We start from the raw sequence: 24,868 nt of genomic DNA on the forward strand, positions 1-24,868 counted from the left end.
TTGCAACAATTCAGAGTAACCACATTGGAGGTTTTTGCCATTGATTTTCAGTAGATGGTTCAGATGAATTAAGCACCACTCCTTGAGGACCTGAACCTATGAACACGGCTACAAGGAGAAACCTGAAACAATCCTCAATTTGAATAATTCAGCTCAGTGGAATGTGCTGTGCCTTGGTTTGAACTGCTTTGCTTCAGCTCAGGGAGATTAGCAGGTGCTCTGAGCAGTTGTTCCTACTGAAAGGTTACTTTGACTCATCCTTGAAAAGATTTCTCCAGCTTTCAAGGCGCATTTTCACTTTCAGGCAGATAGATCTGATATACGACGGGCACCAGAAGGCCAGAAAATAAAATCCCTAGCTAATTCTGTGCCCTGTTTAATAGGGTCTCATGGTAAATCATGAATAAGTCAAGAATCTGTAAAGAGATCTCGTTTAAAATTCCTGTCAGAGCATGTTACTACATATTCTGGGTATATTTGGCTTCCCATGCTGACAGCCCTAGCTCACTCTGGTGAATATTTTACTACATTTTTTTCCCTTTGTCGGCTTTTTATGCCAGCAGCCAATAAATGAGATTTAAGGAGAAAGTTCTTACTCTTGGAAATGATCCACTTTACTTCTGTGTAAGGACACAGTAATGAGGGACTAGTTGGTGGCCACATTAGTGTGGTACATTTTTATGAGAACTGGAAACAAATGGCTTCATCACTTCTAGAAATATTAGAAAAATATGCTGAAATTGAAGCTTTCTACAATTAACCCCTTCCATTCCTATAATAGCATTTTCACCCTCCTATAAAAATGATTTTTAGATAAAATAAAAAGGAACTGCAAAGGCTGAAAATCTGAAATAAAACAAAAAAGTGCAGGAAGCACAGTGTAAAGATTACAATCATAGTGCAGCTCTTACTTTTATCATCTCAACAACCAATTTTCCAAGTGAGAAAAATCTATAACCAGGTTCTGAGCGATGACAAGTTTGAACTTAAAAAGCTAATGGTTCAAAAAGCTGACTTATTGGTTGAGTTAATATCCACAAAGGAAAAAGGTGAGGGAATTGTATGAGTATTTAATTGCTCAGTTTATGTTGTCAAATTACAATGATATCCAAATATTCTGAATTTCTCAGAACCTCAAATTCATCTGATGAATGTTGTTTTAAGATATTGGTCCAGATTTTCCTGCAACGGCGAGATTTACATCCTAAATTTTGCTGTCTAGTGTCGTCATTGATAACTTACTCCATATTTTCCTGCATTTCTAATTAGAATATGCCACAGCGAGCTGAATGGCCAATGTATAGATGCTGAGTGGATTGTGCGTGTACTAAGGTGTGTCTGTAGAATTGAGTGGGATATGGACCCCGACTCGGAATTCTGCTTCCAGCAAAGAGACTAGGACCGGAGCAAGTCTGATAAACTGTGGGGAAATTGTAACTAGCTTACAGGTCACATAGAAAGTTTAAAACAATTAGCATCACTATTAAAATGCCATTCTTTCATTTGGTTGTGGGAGTTCTGAATCCTCTTCTGCCTTCTCTGAAGGTGCCTTCAGCTGTCTGGGCCCTAAACTCTGGAATTCCCTCCCCACAGGTTCTCCATACGCTCCACCTCTCTCTTCTCCTTTAATACACTTCTCAAAACCTACCTCTTTGATGAAGCTTTTGATTACCTGTCCTAATGTCTCTTTCTTTTGATTTGGTGTCAATTCTTTTTGTCTGGTTACATTCCTGTGAAGCGCCTTGGGATGTTTTACTACATTAAAGGCGCTATATTAATGCAAGATGTTGTCGTTTTAACTTCTGCCTCGTCCATTCATTCTAACTTTATCTCTTTAAACAAAGCAGGCAGAGTTCGGTGGGACTTGGCACTCCGCAAACGCGAATCCCCACTGCCACACTGTGAACTGGAACCGGGAGAGAGCGGGAGGGGAGGGCTCTCCGTACAGCATCGGGGCATCTTGGATATACGAGAAGGATCATAATCAGAAACGGTGCCTGTCGCACCCACTGTTGTACTCAGCGAGCAATGTTTTCTAGCCGCAGATGCAATGTTTTCAGGCGCAACTTCTATTGCTTAAGCTTCTGAGGGCATTGGAAATATGTTTCAAGGAACCGATCTAGAAGCAATACATCACGCCACTACCAGGTCAACAGCATCATTATTTTTGAGTATAAGTTGAATCAATGTGAAAACCAGGATTAATCCAGGAAAATCGTGATCGCCATTGTTTTAATTAGGAGATGGAGCTATGATTAACGTCTTAGTCTTTTCGGCAAGGGTAATGGCGGAGTGGTGCAGAAGTCCCAGGAAAATATAGTGTGGCATAAGTAATGGAGTAAGTCACTTACTCCACAATTTTCTCTTCCTTTAGAGTCATTCAAGGGTCCCTGCAATGTAGAAGCACCATTACAATGAAGCAAGTCCCCAGGAAAATCTGGGCCAATGTAACTAACTCTTTACTTCCAATGATATAGTCTAAATGCACAAATGAAGTATGGAATCCAGGCATATGTTACCTTTAATATTTTCAGAAACAAATAATCTCAGCTCTTCTGCAGCCATGTTTAAAACTTCTGTTTCTATGTAGTTTTTGATTATTTATTATTTAAAGTTCTATATTTTTATATGTTTGTACAGTAGATATATTAAATTCTTCCAGTGCGTGAATGAGTTTGTGAACAATATTTCTGTTAGGTAGAGTACAATATCAGGGTAAAGATCTTAAATCCATATCATATTAAAGTTTGAAAGGAACGGTAACTTAAAAGATGCTATTACAGCGTTCAGTATTTGATGAGCTGAAAGCTCTATTAAAGGGTCACTGTCTCTGTGGCAAAGTATTGGGCCAATCTTTTTCTAGCTAGGGAGGGAGAAGATCCATGAATGATTCTTATCACGGTAAAGTTATGTGCAAGTGATGGGATGATGCATTTCAATGTCAATTTATCATTGTCAATGTCTGTAAATAAATTTGTAAAATAGTTTGCCCAACGCATTTTCATAAAGAACATGTCCTTTAAATTGTATCCTTGAGTGCAAAGAGCTCTTATGTTGAATGAAGGTTGTAAATATGCTGGTGCTTTTGACAGCTTTAAGTTTCTAGTAACCATGGTAACATTAATCAATTATTTTTGTTAGACATTGTGAAAGTGTGAATCTGGATTCAATGTGGTAGAAAGAAATTTTGCAACCAGAGAAAGGAACTGTGAAACTATTCTAAAGCTTAATGTGTTGAGTTAATTGGGCCTTAAACCTGACAAAATCTGATTCTCACTGCTTTTAGAATCCATCAATTGTGTGTTCTCATTCTCTCAAGAAAATCATTTAAATCCATTCATGGCTTTGACCCACCTTTATCACTGTAATCTCATCCAACCCTACAATCCGCACAAACGCTCTGTTCCTCTGACTTCAGCCTCTTGTGCATCCTCTCTTCCCTTCACCCCACCTTTGGCAGCCGTGCCTTCAGCTAGGCTCCACGGTTTAGAATTCCTTTCACCTCCCCAACTCCCGTTGCTCCTTTAGGACTCTCCTTGTTGTTGTTATTGTGCTGGTTTGGATCTGGCTTCGAGTAAACTAATATCACGGCAAGGAGTCAATATCTTCGGGGGGGAAAAGGGGAGAGACATGGAAATGAAAGCTGGTGAGGAAAATTGGAGAAGAACAAAAGCAAGAATTACACATGGAAGAAATTTGTTCAATCCTTTACTCAACTGTTTTGAATAATTTATTTAGTTTAGAAAGTACAAATAATATACCAACATCAGATGCATTTGAAAATGTATTTCTTTTATAGGCAAATAATATACAAGTCAGGTGTACCAGGCCGTATAAAATTAAAATATCTGTTCTGGAAGATTCAAAAGTGTTAATTATTTGTTTTTGTTCTTCCTCATTGCATTAATGAAATCAGACAGTTGCATCTGGCAATTGGATTAATATGGATCTCAATGGGCATCCAATAAATATCCTCTACTTCTGTACCAGATAATGTCATTCATCCCTGATACTACACTATAATATACACTGAGGTTGCTGATATGAGCATGTGGAGGAAATGAACCAAATGATGATTTGAATATTCATTTGGCTATATTAATATCTGCATCATAATAGTTCATGACATTGGTTTTTAAATTATGCCATGGGATAGCAATGTACGAGCACGTAACATTTACAGATGAAATTTCCTCCTCTGCTTTTTAACCAGGGTATTGACTTGTTTACAAATTCCCAGAATTGAATCATTACAAATTCTAGGGTATTAGAATACTGCTTCCCAATTGTAGCCATTGTTATTATTCTTCTCCAACAACAACAGCAACAACAACTTGCATTTATAGAGCACCTTTAATGACCCAAGGATTGTTATTCTCCCTGCACTCTCAATGACCAATGTGCATCTTTTCCCAGTTGATGGATCATGCCAACCTCTCTCTACCCATTAATTCATTGATGGCTTCCTGATACAAAAGTTAACCATTGTTGACCTAACAATGTTGCAAAATGAGCCATATTTCAAGAGAAAAATCTATCTTATTAACCCACTTTCTAATTTTTCCCCCTCTTGAAGGCTGCTCGCCAGTAGACATTCTGCACCAGCTGGGAAGTGGGACAATGTGGCTACAATTCAACTCTGTAATCATCTCAAGAATAGGTGCAATTCAAGTAGGGTAAACTAAACAATGTCAATATTTACTTCCTGAAATGAAGCACCATGCTGCTCCATAATGTTTCACATCTCAGCCCTGCTGAGAACTTGCACACTCACTTAGCTAGTGCAGACAAATTCCAATGACAAGCCATACTGGAACTCCAATCTCCACACTTCTTTTGGAGTCAAGAGGTCAGTTGATATGGCTAGTAGACCAACGATTTGAGTACAATTCTCTCTCGAGAGCAATGGTCTGCCTACAGGAATAATTGATCAAGGCAGTCTGGCTGCAAATGGTATAATGCTAGCAACTCTGAGTATTGATTAACACAGGAACTCATGGCCATTTATTTAAATCAGCATCTTGAAGTCTCAGTGTTGTTGTAAGCAGGAAAATCAAATGAAAAAATTGTACTTGCAATGAAAACCAACAACAGTTTGCCAAGTGTACGCCTACGCTTGTCTTATATTGCTGCTGTAAGTATGTCATTGATATTGGAAGCAGTCTTGACTGTTTTAGTGATTGCTAAAATGCTTTTTGTTAGCAGAATTACATCACACAAACAGAAAAACTATTGCTTTGCTCACCATATAGGCACTTTGGTGAATTTAACCCCTACAACTCTACTCCTTAAGTTGCAGGCCAGTTAGTAAGCCATCAGTTGCTATCTCCACAAGTTCCTACACAATTATTCTTGTCCATGCCATGTGATAGCAATGCTCTCTGATGTCCTCTTCGCTGTACTCTCAATTACTTTTATCGCACTTCCAGCCTTTCTTCTCATTTCCAGCATGAATCTCCCCAGCATGATTCCCACTTCCACCAGACATACATCACACTTCCACCCACGACTCAGCATGCAGAAACCAATTCTACATCTTTCTTTCATGCACTTCCTCTAACCTTGCCTTTCATAGCGTTAATAAGATACTGCTATTTCTAGGTTACCAGGTGTGGAATACTTTAGGAACATTATTAATGTTATGATATGTTGTCTTTTTCTCCTTTATCCCTCTGAGGATCAGAGCTGGCCTCATTTACATAAATAAAGATATGAAAGAATCTCAGATATTTGATTCCTTCATAGCCAACTTGCATGTTTTTGACAGCACGTACCTGCCTCTCAATCCTGTGTAACTTTCCATCTACCCCGATGCTTTTTGTGCTTCAAGTATTACTACTTTTCTGTCTCCATAATGCAGTTTTGCCAAAGGCTGCCCCTGGTCTCACACTTCAGTGTGCTCATAATGACAGTTATAACTTTCACACACTACTGCATGCTGGTCACTGGGGAGCTTCATAATCCTATTTTACTATTAGGTCTAAGACCTCTCTGGCTGCCTGCTGTCCTTGAGTCACATCTGATGAGCTGAACCATACATCTAACTGGTGAGGCCGAATAATTGCAACTAGTGGCACTTTCTGCCTCATGCCAAAGAGCGACATCAAGGGAAATGAGAAGTGTAGGGAATCAGAAAGCCCATGTGTTTAAATGGAGTTGACTAGCTATTTTGAATACTAAACTGGTTGCATACATTAGATAGAAATAGCTGCCAAGCAGCCTCATGATAATGTTAATTAGTGCTGTTTTGCTTCTTTGTGTTGTATGAAATGACCTTCCATTGACCACTGAGAATTAGCATTTGCCTAGACAAACAACATTTGGGCCATTTAGGATGCCCCTATGGCTTGCTAAAAGAATATGTTTTTCTCTCTTTGTAATGACATTCTCAGTGAAAAAATAAGAACAAAAAGATTAACTTTGCATTTAGCATATCCTTCTGTGTGCTTTGTTTTATGTGTGCATTTTTTTCCTGATTTGGTACTCATATTTATGATAATGAGAAAAAAAAACTACCCATAGAAACAGTTAAATCTTTTCAGACCAAGATTTCTTTCTGAATGGCGAACTATTAAACTTGCATTTAATGCATTTAATGCCTTCTAAAGGTTCCTATCTGACTGACGTTGCATTCAGACACCAGTCTCTGGAGTTTAAGTAAAATGTTATATCTGTTCAATTGTTCTTTATGTTAAAGGATGGTTGGGACTTTGGGGCCATCTGGTCCAGACAGCCATAACTAAATTATGATAATTTTACTTTAATATTCACAAATAGATTATTTTTCCAGCTTTTAAACTTCAGCCTCCAGCTTCTATCCGGATGGGGTGGGAGGGTAGTAAGTACAGTCTGGCCCATGGGCTGCTCCATGATCGCTGTTTCTAATTTAATGAAGAGAATCAATAGGTGAATGTGGTACAGTATTTCAAGCAAAGCCAAGAGAGCAGACCCAAAAAATTAAAAGCCAAGGAAGCCATGAAGCCAAACTTAACATTGGGAATAATTTCTTCATGCCTGGAGTTAGATTATGGAGCAGCACATGGCCCAGGCTGTACTTACTAGCCTCCCGCTCCCATTGGAATCAAGCTGCAGGCAAACTGATCAAATAATGTGAAGTTTAAAAGCTGGAAAAATAATCTATTTGTGAATATTAAGGTGAAATTATCATAATTTAGCTTTGGCCATCTGGATCAGACAGCTTCAAAGTCCCAACCACCCTTTATAGAACAAAATGGCACCCGTGCAGTAAATACCGACTGTCGAAGCAGTCAAAAAAGAATTGAATCATTTCTGGGTTCAGTAAAGAGACGGTTATAGGTTTGGGTAAGAAACATTTTTTAAAAATGATACATTCTTCTATTCTTGTTATCAGCTAACAAGAAGTGTGCTTCTGTTTGCAGGACTAGTCCTGACAATTGTCTTCTTCCTACATCAGGTGCGCCGAGGATAATTGTAGCAATGACACACCATGTGAGATTGGCTAATTCAGCAACAAAGATTACATTTTGGACTTTCTTTACCTTTTTGACCACACCATTTGCTATATTTTTCTTACTGATATTATGGAATCTTAAAATAACTGCACAAAACATATTAAATGATTACAACAAAACTAGTCAGATAAATGAATCTCGTCAGTGTGTATTTGTGTAAGGTGAAAGCATTTATTGCAAGGTTTTTTAACCTCAAAGTTCAATTGATTGTGTAATTTTCAAGTACCTAATGATTTTAAGATATTTATTATTATAAATGTTAGAAGGTGCTTCTGCTCTGATAGTTAATTTCTTGACTCCCTTCCATGCCATTGGATTTGTTGACTTTCTAATTTGTGAGAGAGAACTTAGATGCCTGTTCAAAATGAAGGTCAGCTTCCTGAATAGTTAGAAACTTATAAAGAATAAGGGTATTTGAACAGTATGAGCTGATGGTACTAGGGATATATAGTGGATAGAGTATTATGGACTACCAGCTTGGTGCATTTGGTGGTCCCTCTGAGTCAGGTTTCTTCATTCAAACCCCACTCCAGGATCCGAGCAGATACTTCAGTGTAGTACGGAGTGAGTGCTACATTTCTGATTCATCCATCCAGAAACACAATACAGTAACCCATTGCAGTATCTAATCGTTTCTTAAATGCATCTAGGGTTTTTGCCTCATCAATTCTGCCCGGAAGTCTAAATAGACTCTGCATGAAGAAAAATCTTCTAATATCAGTCCTAAAATTACAAGGTTTGAACCCATGTCCCCTTGTCCTACTCCTAATTTAAAGTAATACTCTGGATCTACCATATCCATACCATTTATAGCTTTATATACCTCTGTAAGATCATCTCTTCGACTCATCCTTTCCCGGGAATTTTTAACCCCCCCAGGTCAGGTGGGACAGTGGCAGGGGTGGGGGTTTAAATTGTGAGAATTGTCAAACCTGACCAAACCTGCTGCAAACGCACCTACTTCCGGTTTAACTGGGGCTAGTTGTGAGTCGGGCGAATAACACACTCTCGAGAGGCGGGTCGGTAATTAGAATATGTTAATGAGGCTGCGTGCCTCAGATTTTCTCAGCCATTTGGGTTTTACGGCTGCAGGCCAGGTTTCCCAGGACTTGGGAAACCTGGCAGGTAAAGGAAGGTGAGAACTGCCAGATCCAGCAATTAAGTGATTTTCCAAACTGCTTGTGGGCCAGGAGGAGCCGGAGTGCTTCTCCATGGGCCTCAAGCTAACCTGCCGTGATCTGACCCCCTATGATCCAATCTTCCCCCTACCCGCGATCTCCAGACCCCCCTCTCGTGATCCGGTCTTCAGACTATTCCCCGTGATCCAATTTCCCCTGCGATCCGGTCTCCCCCCACCCCCCGCGAGATCCCACCCGGCGATCTCTCCCTCTCCCCTGGCGATCTCTCCCTCCCCCCGCGATTTCTCCCCCCCCCCCCGCGATTTCTTCCTCCCTCCCCCCCCCCGCGATTTCTTCCTCCCCCCCCCCCCCGCGATTTCTTCCTCCCCCCCCGCGATTTCTTCCTCCCCCCCCGCGATTTCTTCCTCCCCCCACCCGCGATTTGTTCCTCCCCCCCCCGCGATTTCTTCCTCCCCCCCACCGCGATTTCTTCCTCCCCCCACCCGCGATTTCTTCCTCCCCCCCCCCCGCGATTTCTTCCTCCTCCCCCCCGCGATTTCTTCCTCCCCCCCCGCGATTTCTTCCTCCCCCCCCGCGATTTCTTCCTCCCCCCCGCGATTTCTTCCTCCCCCCCGCGATTTCTTCCTCCCCCCCGCGATTTCTTCCTCCCCCCCCGCGATTTCTTCCTCCCCCCCGCGATTTCTTCCTCCCCCCCCGCGATTTCTTCCTCCCCCCCCGCGATTTCTTCCTCCCCCCCCCGCGATTTCTTCCTCCCCCCCGCGATTTCTTCCTCCCCCCCCCGCGATTTCTTCCTCCCCCCCCCCGCGATTTCTTCCTCCCCCCCCGCGATTTCTTCCTCCCCCCCCCGCGATTTCTTCCTCCCCCCCCGCGATTTCTTCCTCCCCCCCCGCGATCTCTCCCTCCCCCCCGCGATCTCTCCCTCCCCCCCGCGATCACTCCCTCCCCCCCGCGATCTCTCCCTCCCCCCCGCGATCTCTCCCTCCCCCCCCGCGATCTCTCCCTCCCCCCCGCGATCTCTCCCTCCCCCCCCGCGATCTCTCCCTCCCCCCCCGCGATCTCTCCCTCCCCCCCCGCGATCTCTCCCTCCCCCCCGCGATCTCTCCCTCCCCCCCGCGATCTCTCCCTCCCCCCCGCGATCTCTCCCTCCCCCCCCGCGATCTCTCCCTCCCCCCCGCGATCTCTCCCTCCCCCCCGCGATCTCTCCCTCCCCCCCGCGATCTCTCCCTCCCCCCCGCGATCTCTCCCTCCCCCCCCGCGATCTCTCCCTCCCCCCCCGCGATCTCTCCCTCCCCCCCCGCGATCTCTCCCTCCCCCCCCGCGATCTCTCCCTCCCCCCCCGCGATCTCTCCCTCCCCCCCCGCGATCTCTCCCTCCCCCCCCGCGATCTCTCCCTCCCCCCCGCGATCTCTCCCTCCCCCCCCCCCCCCCCCCGCGATCTCTCCCTCCCACCGCAATCTGTTCCTCCCCCCCCAGCAATCTCTCCCTCCCCCCCGCGATCTATCTCCTGCGCTCTCTCTCTCCCTCGCGATCTCTCTCTCCCCCATGATCTCTGACCAGAGCACTGTCCTGTTGATTATAACTTCCTCTAACTTATATTTAATTGTTTTGTCTATGTAGTTTAACATTCTATTTACTTTGTTGATTGATGCTCTGCATTGGATGGACACATTTAGCAAGGACCCTACTAAGACTCCTCGGTTTCTTTCCATTTGATCTTTAGCTATTTCAACACCATTTATGGAGTATGTGCGTTTCTTATTTTTCCATTCTATGTGCAGTACTGTGTATTTCTCTACATTAAATTTAATCTGCCATTTATTTATCTGACACATTTCATAGAATCATACAGCACAGAAAGAGGCCATTCGGCCCATCGTGCCTGTGCCGGCTTGTTGAAAGAGCTATCTAATTAGTCCCACTCCCCTGCTCTTTCCCCATAGCCCTGCTAAATTTTTCTTTTCAAGGCTACTGTCTGAGGCTGAACCAGACCGTTCACAACCTCAGCGTCCTATTTAGCCTTGAAATGAACTTCTGACGATATATCCACTCCATCACCAAGACTGCCTATTCCACCTCCCTGACGTTGCCTGTCTCCACCCCTGCCTCAGCTCAACTGCTGCTGAAACCCTCATCCATGCCTTTCTTACCTCTAGACTTGTTTATTCCAATGCTCTCCTGGCTGACCTCCCATCTTCCACCCTCCATAAACTTGAGCTCATCCAATGCTCTGCTGCTCGTATCCTAACTCGCACCAAGTCCCGTTCTCCCATCATCCCTGTGCTCACTTACCTACATTGGCTCCTGGTCCAGGAACGCCTCAATTTTAAAATTCTCATCCTTGTTTTCAATTCCCTCCACGGCCTCGCCCCTCCCTATCTCTGTAACCTCCTCCAGCCCTACAACCCTCTGAGATCTCTGCACCCCTCCAATTCTTGCCTCTTGCGCATCCCCGATTTTAATCGCTCCATCCTTGGTGGCCATGCCTTCAGCTGCCTAGGCCCTAAGCTCTAAAATTCCCTCTCTAAACCTCTCCGGCTCTCTACCTTTCTCTTCTCCTTTTAGATGCTCCTTAAAACCTACCTGTAAGAAAAGCATTATACAAACCTGCTATATAATATTGCTAACCTTGTTAGTGAAAAGCATTATGTTAGCTTTCCCTGTGAACAAAGTTTATGACCTTGTGCAGAGAGGGCCTCTTTGAGTAATGAGCATCTGGTGTCATTCTCATCTACTGTTTATAAAATAGGTAAGGGGACTTGTCTCTAGCTTTATTATGCTTTACTAATCATGAGGGAGATGGTGAAGTCAGATGTTGTATATATAAGGGAATAGGACTGATGGCAGCCCCATGAGACAGAGAGGGTGATTGATGGGAGGCCCATTCAGAGCTAATGTGTCTAAAACGTATGTAAGATGAGAACTTCTTTGTATTGATTAGAACGTTCTCTGAGCGAGGCTGGACCGCTCAACTAATCAAAGATCTTCAAGAGGTGCACCTCGAAGCTTTGTACAGTGGTAAACTTTGTCAGGTTGTATTCATCTTGTTAGTATGTTTAATTGTACTCTTATATTTTAACATCTTTGTTACTTATTATAACTTCTTAATAAAGCTATTATACTTTGGAACAAAACACCTTTCAGCCTTTTTGATCAAAGACTAAACCCGTAAAATAGATAACACACATACTGGCTCTCCAACGTGGGACGCAATGTGTAGTTTTATGCAAAGTATAAGTATTTGGGTTATTGTACATGTTAAACGTGCAAAATTGGGATCACACATTTTGGGTCGTGGGAGACTTATGTAATAATCCCGGGGTGGTACTGCGGTGGGTCATTTCATGTGGTGAGAGATTATATCCTCGCATGGACTCACAGTTTTGAGGAGTGGGCTAGTTAACGTGGCAAGAGATTATATCCTTGCACGGATTTTAATTTTTTTTATATAAAGGGGGAGTGTTCAGCCATGGCAGATGAGATTGATAGTTACAGGAAGATGGAAGGAAAGCCAATAAAACAAAGAAATATATTCAGGAGAAGCTAGGAGCTTGTGCTTTATTAATTAAAAACTTTCAGATTTTGTGAGGTTGAGGATCAAATGAAGGAGTTAACTGAGGAGAAAAAGATCAAAGGTAATGATTGAAAAGCAGCTTCAGGAGGTGGAAAGGTTAAAGGTCGAATTGCCAGTGGTTCAGGCTAAATCTAAAATTCTAAAAGAAAAAGCACAGAAAGAGGAGGAGGAGCGTAACAAGACTGGCAATGAAATTAGAAAATATACAGAGATGCTACAGGGATTGGTGGCATACATGCAAATGCAGTAGCAAGCAAAACACATGAGGTTACTTAAAGACCGACAGAATTGGAGGTACTTAAATATAAGTTAGAGAAAGCGAAGGTTGAAACAAATGAATTGACTGCAGTTACTAAAACTATGGCCGATATTATGAGAAAAGAGAAAGAGGTGACCCAAAAGGGGCCCCATCACGATAGATGTAATAAAGAGATAGAAAAGCTTAAGCAACAACTGAGATCCCGCAGGGGGATTGGTGCATGTCATAAGTCAGTGTGGTGCAGCTGAGGGAGATGATAGTGGGAACAAAGGTATAGACTGGGATGACCTCGCAGAAAGGGCAGACCATTATTGGGACGGGGACGATGACCAAAATCATATTATGATCGAGGTCCGAGGGACTCGATACCCAGAACGGCCCCCACACATATGGTCAAACTAGAGGTCGGGGGAATTAGGGTCCAGGAAGAAGCCTATCTACCAGAGGGTGCAGATGCAGATGTTGCAGACGCTGCAGGGAATGTGACACAGACTATAGAGATCCCCTATACGGGTATGCATTTACAGGAATTAGTGAAAACTATTCCTAAAATAAAAGTCGGAAGACCCAGTAGCTTCAGTTGTAGCAATAGATCAAACTGCTAAATTGAACGACTGTGATGGCAGAGAGAAGGTGCGAGTGATACTATATGCCTGTAGCCCCGAGGTGTTCAAGTGTCTGTCATCAGGGATACGAGACGGCAGGCAGGGATGGGCAGATACTAAAGCTGCGGTCTGGAAAGCAGTGGGGATAGGAGGTAGTGGAGGTCAGGCTGCTTTGCAAGCTCTGATGAATTGTAAGCAGGAGAAAGATGAAGGGATCTTCACCACACCAGGCTTGGGTGAGGACACAGACTGTGAGCTTGAGACTTTGAGTCAGTACAGAATGGGGTTAAGTCACAAACGTCAGAAATTGAAATATGGTTTAAGTGAAAAAGGATAGTCTATGATGGAATCAAGAAGGAGAAAGGAAGAGTGTTACAAACAACAGAATATGTTCTTTTGTTTTCAGTGTACTGTCTCTGATAAAAAGCCTGTCCTAATTGTGAGTGCTTTCTTTTTGCTGTTGCTGGCTACACCCCTTTTTAATGCTTCTTCTTTTGTGTAATGTTAACGGTGAGTGTGAATTGATGTCTTAAAATTTTGACATTGGAGGTGTTTCTATTTGTTTAATGATACTGGTTGTTCTGGAATGTGATAACTGATAGCAAACTGACAGCATCCCTTTTGATGTTGCGATTGACTGCAATCAGAAAAAAAGTGACCGGAGAAAGGAAAAGAATGAATATGACAACAATCTGGAAATGTCTTGTTGTTGGACTATCTAAGAGTTAGTATATTTTGGACACCTCTTAAATAAATGCTAAATACTTTAAAATGAGATGAATGAACTGAAATGCTGTCTATATTCTGGATAGATTTTATTATCCAGAATTTAATTGTTAAAAAAAGGATAAAATGCAGCTTTAAAAAATTACAAGCTCCAGTTGCAGGATGGTCTCTGGTTATAAATTAATTTTAACTTCTTCAAATCACTTTGCGCTATTGTGATTGACTCCTCAACCACCCCCTAAAGTTTTATTAAGCAAGAAGTAATTAACCCTTCCTTCTGTATTGCTGAAGTATAAGTATTTGGACTGGACTAGTTTTTTAAGAAGTTGGTCTGAAAAGTTCAAAGTGAAACACTCCCTTTTCTTCAGGGGTGCATGGTGAGAATCCTTGGATTAAATCAGTCTAGGTGGCCATAAAAGGTGAGGGCTCATGGCCCAAAGATGCCTTTAACAGAAGGGTTGAGGCTATCCCTGTGAGACAAGCCACCGCTACCCAAACTGCAAAGGTACTCATTGAGCATGTTTTCATTCACTGGTCAGCTGAAGCTCCTAGGAATCAGGCACAAGTTTCACATTCCATATAACCCTCGGGCAGCAGGAATGGTTGAGCGTATGAATCGTACCCTTAAGCAGCAAGTTATTAAGGCAGTGGAAGAGGCTGGCAAGACTTGGGATGTTGTATTGCCACTCATATTGATGGAAATTTGGGGCACCCCTCCCGGACAATGGGACATACTCCGTTTGAGTCCATGACTGGATGCCAGATGAGGTTGCCAGAGCTTTGGCTGGGCGGCGCCCTCTCTGGACCTCAACACGAGAGTGTGACCATGGACACATATATGGAGCAGTGACACGCCCATTTACAACAAGTGTACCTAAGTTCCACCCTATCCATTGGCCGCAATAATAAGTGCCAGCACAGGTTCTGTCCTTATGTTAAGGGTCTTGAAGTGGGGGACAAGGTGAAGGTGAAACTGAACAATGTCACAGGAAAGTGGGCAAAGACATTTGAAGGACCCTTCTCAATAATAGACAAATTGAGTTGTAATGTGTACACAATTCAGACAGATAAAAGAACATAAGAAATAGGAGCAGGAGTAGGCTATACTGCCCCTCAAGCCTGCTCTACCATTGAATAAGATCTTCAACCTCAACTCCACTTTCCCACCTGATTCCCATTTCCCTTGATTCCCTTAGAGTCCAAAAATCTATCGATCTCAGCTTTGAATATACTCAACGACTGACTATAAAAGGGATAGGTAGGTACACATTAACCAGATAAAGAAGTGTCAGGGGCAGGATACCAAAACAGTACATGCCATCATTCCTATAATCCTTTTATGGTTTATGGACGATGACAATGTGCAAGTTGAGGAGGACGAGACCACCTCCAATGACTCCAGAAGGACATTCGCAGGCTATGGGCCTTTAATAACATGGGATAAGGAGTGGGATTTCAAACATTCTGAACCCTCCTTACCTGAGAGATTAGATGAAAACAATCAAAAACACAAAGAGAAGGACCTGGAGTTGGAAATTCCAAAGTCAGCCGTCCTATGTATATCTGTGTGTGGGATTGACAGGGTTAATTGCAGACAGGCTGTGAGCTCCAGAGAGAGAGAGAAAGGCCAGAGAAGCTAGGCAGTCTCTCTCATGTTTTGTTTTTCTAGATTTGTTTCGGGTTAAAGGGATTTTGAAAATTCAAAATTACATAGAGAAGGAAAAGCAATCATCAGCCTTGATCCAAGTTACTTTTCCTCTTGAAAACGTTTTGATTTGTTTTGCTTTAATCCATTTATTTTCCGAGACAGAGTGCCTAAAGGAGGGGGAAAATATATTCAAAAGTAATTACAAGCACTTCTGTCTCTACTGTAAAACCATAAAGCATGGGAATAATTTGTTTCTGAAATTGGAATTGATAAGATAAATTGATATGAGTTGCTGTTCAAGCACTTGAGAAGGGAAAATTTACCTGTAGTTTGAGGGGATAATCAAATTATATTTTAAAATAAAAGTAGTCGTGTCTAAGTGGTTCTTGCCCATTGCTGTGTATCAAAGAAGAAAGTATTTTGGGGGGGATGTAAAATTGTACATTGACAAGTCCTGTCAGTCCAACAATACTGCTCTCTGGAATTGGGATAATTTTGAAATGATGGAATGGACTCAGGCACAATGTAATGGGATATTTTGGGAAATGAAAAGCGTTCCAAGAGGAATTTAAGTAAAATGAACAAAAAATGTATTGATATCGGATCAGACTGTAAATATTGTATTGGACAATAAAGTTCCTCCAAGGCTCATGAATGAGATGAAATGGTAATAATGGATGTGTAAAATTCGACGAGAGGAAGTGATTGAGGATATGAGATAGAAACAGGGGAATTACACCACCAAATGGGAATTTTTCTAAGGTCAGCGTCCTAGGTGACTATAGGTGAATTTCAGGAACCAAACCAAAGGGGTTAGGGAAAGATGTGTGAGTGCATCCATGAGTAACATAAATCACCTGGGCATGATTTACTAACGATATCAATCTGGTATAAATGTACAATCTAGTGCAAGTCAGAAAAGTGTAGCTGAGGATAGTTAATTGATAGCTTTCTCTTGGAGATGTTTGTATCCTTGCCTATACTGAACGATGAGAAAACTGCATTTGATAGCCTGGCCACCACCTGAAACATCAGGACCCTGCAGGGGGAAATAAGCAAAGACCTCCAGACATTCACCAATCTTTTCATAAGGTAACCTGAAAACCCAAGAATGGCTACAGCGGACATGAAAGATACAAATATATGTTGCCATCAGTTGGAGATGGAGACTAGGATAAAGAACATGATTACAAAGGGCTACGGCCTGGTGAGCTATTGGAACCACTCTTCAAATAGAGCAGTTGCTCTCACAGAATTGAATCTTACTGGACACATGAAGTGTGACATGGAAAACACATTCACCAATTACCATGAGGAAAAAGAAACTGGCCAGCAGAAAGTTAATATTCAAGAACATTACCTGTGATATGTTGCGTGTGAGACAACTATTATGTGGAAATACATGATGAAGATGCATTGAAGAACAGGTCTCAGATATGCTCAGTTACTTGACAACAGCATGACATGAAATGGTTAATGTGGTTCAGGAGATTGAAAAAACCTTTTAAACATGGCACTAACACATGCTCCATAGAGAAACCGACTAATTAATGGAACAATCAGGAGAGAGTTAAACACTGGTACCTATCAGAGGGACTCAAATTAAAGTGAAGAGGGACATGGAAATTTAGATTTCCAGAATTCAGAGTTAGGTTCCTTCGAGTTAACAATGAAATAGGGACAACTGAGGGCTAGCGAGAAATAATACTTCGTAAAAAATATCCACAAGATGGATAATAGTAAAAGGAGACCTGGAGAATCTTTTAAGCCCATGATTTCTTGATAATATGGTACACTGTAGTTTTCTGTACAGTGTATTATGATTTTCTTTAACTATATCACGATGTGTAATATTAACCAAATGAAACTTAGAAGCAATATGTATACGTCTACATGTGTTTATGTAAACATAATGTTAATAAAATGTAACTCAAGGTGATCTTAGACAAGACCGAGAAGAAAGTTATAGGGTAAGGTGAAAATCGACCCAGAGTGGTTTCATTCAGGTTCAAAGGAGAATATGGTTTAAACTCGGCATAGTCAACTATCCCATCTCACTTAGCATCTAGGCATTTAGCAAGAGGGTGGTGCTGGGGAAGACAAAGTTGCTGTCTCTGTGTGAACAAAAACAGCTTGTAAGTATGAGGTAGTCACGTTACGTGGTAAGGTTCATCTAAAGTTGCTTAATACATAGACAGCATAGGGGTGGGATAATTTACAACTAGGATATAAGACCAGAGATGCATACGTGCAGCCCAGGCAGCTGAATAGTATAAAGATAGGGCACTCTGCACCCAAAAGTTGGAGCTCTCTGGACAGTCGGAAGTCCACAACCCATTTAGACCAGAAGAGTAAATGGGTCAGATCAGTATGTGATGCTGACAAGATGAGAATGTTAGATAAGGCCATGTGAGGTCACCGGGGGCTGTTGGAGATTAAGATTGAAAGACTGAAATGAAACAACCCAATGCTGACATTGAAAAGGGGGCATCTACCCTTTCGAATTATGCATGGTGGGAAACAGTATAGGACATAGGTCAGCACCCTTGGGCTAGAATTCTCTCACAGATTTTAATCTTTGTGCAGTATAGTCAATATATAAGACCCGAATGTGCAAATGGATGTATTGCACTACCGAGCTGTGAACTAAGTATGGGACAGAAATGTGAGCCTAAAGGTTTCCCCTGTAGGCTCAGAAGAAGGGAATGTGAGAAAAGCATTATACAAGCTTTCTATATAATATTGTTAACCTTGTTATGGAAACGCATTATATTAGTTTTCCCTGTGAGCAAAGTCTTTCTGTCTATTTAAAACAAGCTTTTTATGACCTTGTGTAGAGAGGGCCTTTTTTAAACACCTCTAATAAATCTCACCGTCTCTGTTCTAAAGAGAACAATCCCAGCTTCTCTAATCTATCCACATAACTGAAGTCCCTCTTCCCTGGTACCATTCTAGTAAATATCATCTGCACCCTCTCCAAGGCCTTGACATGCTTCCTAAAGTGTGGTGCCCAGAATTAGACACAATACTCCAGAAGAGGTCTAACCAGTGATTTACAAATGTTTAGTATAAGTTCCTTGCTTTTGTATTCTATGTATACTTTATTTATGAAGCCAAGGATCCCATATGCTTTTTAACAGCCTTATCAAATTGTCCTGCCACCTTCAAAGATTTGTGTATGTAAACCCTACGTACACAAATCTTTGAAGGTGGCAGGACAATTTGAAAGGAGGGAAGGTGGCAGTATTGATTAAGGAGAATATTGCAGTGCTGAAGAGAGAGGATGTTCTGGAGGGATCAAGGACAGAATCTATTTGGTTAGAGTTAAGAAACAATAGAGGTGCCATTACACTTCTGGGTGTATTCTATAGGCCACCAACTAGTGGGAAGGATATAGAGGAGCAAATTTGCAGGGAAATTACAGAGATGTGCAAGAACCATACAGTAGTGATAATGGGGGACTTCAACTATCCTAATATAGACTGGGATAGTAATAGTGTAAGAGGCAAAGAGGGGGAGGAATTTTTGAAGTGTGTTCAGGAGAACTTTCTTGACCAGTATGTTTCCGGCCCAATGAGGGAGGCATTGCTGGATCTGTTTCTGGGAAATGAGGTGGGTCAAGTGGAGCAAGTGTCAGTGAGGGAACATTTAGAGAACAGTGATCATAGTATCATAAGGTTCAGATTAGCTATGGAAAAGGACAAGGACCACTCTAAAGTAAAAATACTCAATTGGAGGAGGGCCAATTTCAATGGGACGAGAACGGATCTGGCCCGGGTAAATTGGAATCAAAGATTGGCAGGCAAAACTGTAATTGAACAATGGGCAACCTTTAAAGAGGAGATGGTTCGGGTACAGTCCAGATACATTCCCACGAGGGAGAAAGGTAGGACAACCAAAGCCAGACGTCCTTGGATGACAAAAGAGATAGAGAATACGATGAAGCAGAAAAAAGGGGCGTATGACTGATATCAGGTTGATATTATAAGTGAGAACCAGGCTGAATATAGAAAGTTCAGAGAGGAAGTGAAAAAGGAAATAAGAGGGGCAAAGAGAAAGTATGAGAATAGACCGGCGGCCAACGTAAAAGGGAATCCAAAAGTCTTCTATAAGCATGTAAACAGTAAACAGGTAGTAAGAGGAAGGGTGGAACCGATTAGGGACCAAAAAGGAGATCTATGCAAGGAGGCAGAGACCATGGCTGAGGTACTAAATGAATAGTTTGCATCTGTCTTTACCAAGGAAGAAGATGCTGCCAAAGTCACAGTAAATGAAGAGGTGGCTGAGATGCGGGATGGGCTAAAAATTGATAAAGAGGAGGTACTAGAAAGGCTAGCTGTACTTAAAGTAGATAAGTCACCCGGTCTGGATGGGATGCATCCTAGGTTGCTGAAGGAAGTAAGGGTGGAAATTATGGAGGTACTGGCCATAACCTTCCAATCATCCTTAGTTATGGGGCTGATGCAGAGGACTGGAGATTTGCAAATGTTACACCATTGTTCAAAAAAGGGTGCAAAGATAAACCCAGCAACTATAGGCCAGTCAGTTTAACCTTGGTAGTGGGGAAACTTTTAGAAACAATATTCTGAGACAAAATTAACAGTCACTTGGACAAGTGTGGATTAATTAAGGAAAGCCAGCACAGATTTGTTGAAGGCAAATCGTGTTTAACCAACTTGATTGAGTTTTTTGATGAGATAACAGAGAGGGTCGATGAGGGCAATGAGGTTGATGTGGTGTATATGGACTTCTAAAAGGCGTTTGATAAAGTGTCACATAATAGGCATGTCATGAAAGTTGTAGCCCTTGGAATAAAAGGGGGGGCAGTGGCAGTATGGATAAGAAATTGGCTAAGTAATAGGAAACAGAGAGTAGTGGTGAACGGTTGTTTTTTGGACTGGAGGGAGGTATACAGTGGTGTTCCCCAGGGGTCAGTACTAGGACCATTGCTTTTTTTGATATATATTAATGACTTGGACTGGGTATACAGGGCACAATTTCAAAATTTGCAGATGACACAAAACTTGGAAGTGTAGTTAACAGTGACGAGGATAGTGATAGACTTCAAGAGGACGTGGACAGGCTGGTGGAATGGGTGGACATGTGGCAGATGAAGTTTAACACAGAAAAGTGTGGAGTGATACATTTCGGTAGGAGGAACGAGAAGAGGCAATATAAACTGAAGTGCACAATTCTAAAAGGGTTGCGGGAACAAAGAGATCTGGGGGTATAGGTGCACAAATCATTGAAGGTGGCAGGGCAGGTTGAGAAAGCGGTTGAGAAAGCATACGGTTTCCTGGGCTTTATAAATAGAGGCATAGAGTACAAAAGCCAGGAGGTTATGATGAACCTTTATAAAACACTGGTTCGGCCACAACTGGAGTATTGCGCCCAGCTCTGGGCACCGCAGTTTAGGAAGGATGTGAAGGCCTTAGAGAGGGTGCAGGAGAGATTTACTGGAATGATTCCAGGGATGACAGACTTCAGTTACGTGGATAGACTGGAGAAGCTGGGGTTGTTCTCCTTAGAACAGAGAAAGTTTAGAGGAGATTTGATAGAGGTATTCAAGATCATGAAGGGGCTAGACAGAGTAGATAGAGAGAAACTGTTCCCATTGGCGGAAGGGTCAAGAACCAGAAGACATAGATTTAAGGTGACTGGCAAAAGAACCAAAGACGACATGAGAAAAACATTTTTACACAGCAAGTGGTTGTGATCTGGAATGCACTGCCTGAGGGGGTGGTGGAGGCAGATTCAATCATAGCTTTCACAAGGGAATTGGATATATACTTGAAGGGAAAAAAATTGCAGGGCTACGGGGATAGGGCAGGGGAATGGATTGCTCTTGCGGAGAGCCGGCACGGACTCGACAGGTCGAATGGCCTCCTTCCGTGCTGTAACCATTCTATGATTCTATTAAATATAGAAAAATGTGGCAACTTTGGAAAAAGTTCAGACGAGTGACAAGGATTCTCCCACGACATAACAGCTCTGTATGAAGATTTGGAGAACGAAGCTTGTTTTAATTGGAGAAAGGAAGAGAGAGGACACATGATCAGGGTTTTTAAAATGTTGAGCAGAAAGGATGATCTAGTTCCAAGATGATTTCTTAATTTGAAATCAGAATTAGGACAATATTAACAAGCCTTCAACAAAAGTTGAAATTTGAAGGATCTTTTTCCATTTAGAGAACAGTGGACATGTGAAATTCCAGCAAAAAAGATTAATTAATAGTATTTTTTTTAACAAGCAAATTAGATGAATAATCGGTTAGGAACAGGATTGGTAAAGATAATTGAATGCCACCCTGCAAGCATCATGGAAATATCATTCCAAGGAAAGGCACTAGTCCATGATATTGGGTGGAAGTGTGGACTGGTATTCTGGAGTTCGACTTGATTTAAGTTTCGGGTAGGAGGGAATTTTGGAGAACTTTTTCTAAACATTGGTTGGGTAGAGTTTATATTATAGCAAATTGTACAGTCTGTGGAGGGACAGGCTTGATGGGTCGAATGACCTCTTATTGTTCCAAACTTTGTCTTCTATGTAACACAACAGAATGTTCTTTTCGTAGAAATGATCAGTGAGTATAGGTTAAATAGATAAAATCCAAGTGTAATAGTTATCAGAAAAATTGGCACTAAGTACTTCACTTCCTATTTACTCATTAAGATAAGCATTGCTTTGATATGCCCCTTTAAGGAATATTTACACTCATCCACGTTTTGTATGTTGCTCACCTGGTTCCGCTTTTTTAATGCTAATCTTTTTCTTATTTGCAACGTGCTCACTGAACACAACAAATTGCCTCTCTTCGCATTGATCCTCAAAACGCTTTATGGTAATTTGGCCCTCTAAGGTCAATGCTTCTTTCAAATCAGAATCTGAAAGTGCAGCCATACACAACCAAACAACTCATTCAATGAGTATGTGACTGATATGGGTCATTTAACTTTTTTAGGTGCTCTCTGTATGCATTCTATTACCGCACATTGTTCCTTTGAAGAAGTTCCTATTTATATTCTTCTTCTGAACTCTCGATAATAAAAATGCTAGCTGTGCCATTTAATCAGATGCACAGAGAAACTCTCACATTCACTGTATTTTAACTAGATTCCCTGCTGTTTCAAATTTGTTTGAGCTGCTGCAATTTTGTCTCTCATTCGGCAATTTTAAGTGTTGAATGTCCAACTGTGATGCTACAAATACATGTGAGACATCAGAAAAACAGTATTGGGATATTTCATGGATATTAAAATGTATATAGGAAGGATAATTGGGAGTCTTCACATTTGGGCTTCAGTTTATTGTTTTTAAATGTAGGAACTTTAGTGAGGTTTCTTCACCACAAATGTGCCTGCTGGCTTAGACCAAGTGCTCCCTTCGCATCACTTTGTTTATAGGTTAGGGTCTTGGTAAAGTTTTAACCAGATTCCAAAGCATAAAAGGATCTCATTCACTTCTCAGTCAAACCTCATCTTCCATCAGAAAACAAGACCTCTGGCATAGGGAGATCCAAAGGTGTGTTTGAGATAACACATTATGAGGAATGCAAAGAATAGACATTTGGAAATGGAGATTTACTGAAAAATGAAACAATGGAGCAATGAAGGGTTGTACCTGTCAGGCTAGGAAGCTATGACATCTAACTCACCAGATTGAGTATTATCCAGTGAGCCCGTAGAGGCCGAGTTGTGTATATGATTTATGCCATTCTACCATTGTTCTATAATTCTGAATAAGCCAGTTATCCAGTGTGGCTGAATGCTGTGGAAAGTGCCATGGCTTGGCACAAAGAACTTCTGGTGATCTGAATTGTACAGCAAATGCCATAAGGGTACCATCTGATCAAGTCTGCATTATAGTGAGCTACATCGTATTTGAAGGGTGAAGCCTTGGCTGATGGAAATTATAGGTTAGAAAGAAGCACAGGTGGGGAGGAAGATGATGTGAACAACTTGGCTGGGATGAGAGTTGATTGGTGACTTATGTCTGGGAACAAAATGGTTCAAGTTGGGAAGCAAAGGTTGGTATGAGTTACTGTATGAATTAGAAGGATGGAGGATCTGGGCTTTTTTCATTCATTAAATGCAAAAGATGAAATTACAATGAGCTTTCTGAATCCATGCAATATCATTCAGATAATTACTTTCACAAGAAATGTATCAAATAAAGACGGGAAATCACAATGTGACAAAAGAATGAAAAATATAAAACCTAGAAATAAATAAGATAATTTCTATGGCTAGCAGGTTAATGTGTCAAACCTGGCTCCATGTCTCTTTGGGAGATGAATGGAAAAGAGTAAACTAAAAAGCATACAGAAAAAGATACATACAGAGAAAAGGAAATGAAGTGTGTGAAAAGTCTGAGACTGACAGATACAGATAATGAAGAGCTATACAAGAAGATAAAGAGTAGAAAACAAATAGACAGGGAATCAGAAAGAATTTGAGTGTAGGAGATAGCGGAGAGACAGTTACAGGAAGAGAAACAAAAAAAATGTTTAAAAATGATTTTGTAGAATGCAATGGGAGATCAACTTAAAAGATTAACAAAACCCCACGACTAAAGATTAGGATAGATTTCCTTATCAGTGCTCCCAGCAATATGGAATGTTTATACTGGGACCAGGAAATCGATTAGGGGTCCCTTATGCCAGATCCTAGCTTGTTTCACACTTACGATTAATTTAAATGACCAGTCACATAATGGGCTCACACTGTGCATTCTGGTGCTCAGCTAGAATGGGTGAAAATAGGAACTTCGAACACAAAGGAGCTCTTGGAGGGGCAGAGATTACTTTGTGTGAGTTTTTTTCATTGTTTCAGTGACACTTTAAGTGGTTTTTTAGGATTTGTTTTTATGCTTCTTGGCATCATTCAGGGAATGTTTATGACAAAACAAAAAACAGTCAGATATTGTCAGCCAAATCCAATTGAGATTGAAGCATTTACAAGAACTCAGCAGAGCAAGGAAATCATAAGAATGGATGTAAAAAGAGACTATTACAATACAAACTTTCACTGCACCCCAGTGAACAACAAAGCATCTAACTGCAAACCATGGAATCTCATGTAAGTTGGCAAGTCAATGTGCAATTAATGATGTAGGTTGCTTTTAAAGTGTCCCAAACACAGCATTTCATTATTGAAGTGATACAAGATGAAAGAAAACACAGCAGCCAAATCAGAAGGCACCACCGTTGGACTGACCACACCTAATATTATGCTGTCATCTGTATCTGGAGACCTTGGCATACCTCACTGGCAATAACAGAGGAGAACTGCTTCCGCACACCTGCAGCCAATCTACAACATAGAGATGGCACTGCCAGTGGCAGTAAGATTACCACCCTACTCAGATTTTATGTCCTGACCATCTTCCAGCCTAGCATGCGGATGTTCTGCACTATCAACCAAGGCGC

General features: G+C 41.6%; 1 long non-coding RNA gene across 1 annotated transcript in view; it reads right to left on the minus strand.

Moving 5' to 3' along the window:
* Positions 1-3,373: 3,373 nt before the first annotated feature.
* The window catches only part of LOC137334240 (uncharacterized), a 76,742-nt gene continuing 55,247 nt past the window's right edge, over positions 3,374-24,868 (minus strand). Inside the window, exon 4 of the long non-coding RNA XR_010966111.1 lies at positions 3,374-3,643. This is a non-coding gene — a long non-coding RNA (uncharacterized lncRNA). The remainder of the gene's footprint in view (positions 3,644-24,868) is intronic.

The sequence above is a fragment of the Heptranchias perlo genome, chromosome 17 (assembly GCF_035084215.1).
Source record: "Heptranchias perlo isolate sHepPer1 chromosome 17, sHepPer1.hap1, whole genome shotgun sequence".
Classification (NCBI taxonomy): domain Eukaryota; kingdom Metazoa; phylum Chordata; class Chondrichthyes; order Hexanchiformes; family Hexanchidae; genus Heptranchias; species Heptranchias perlo.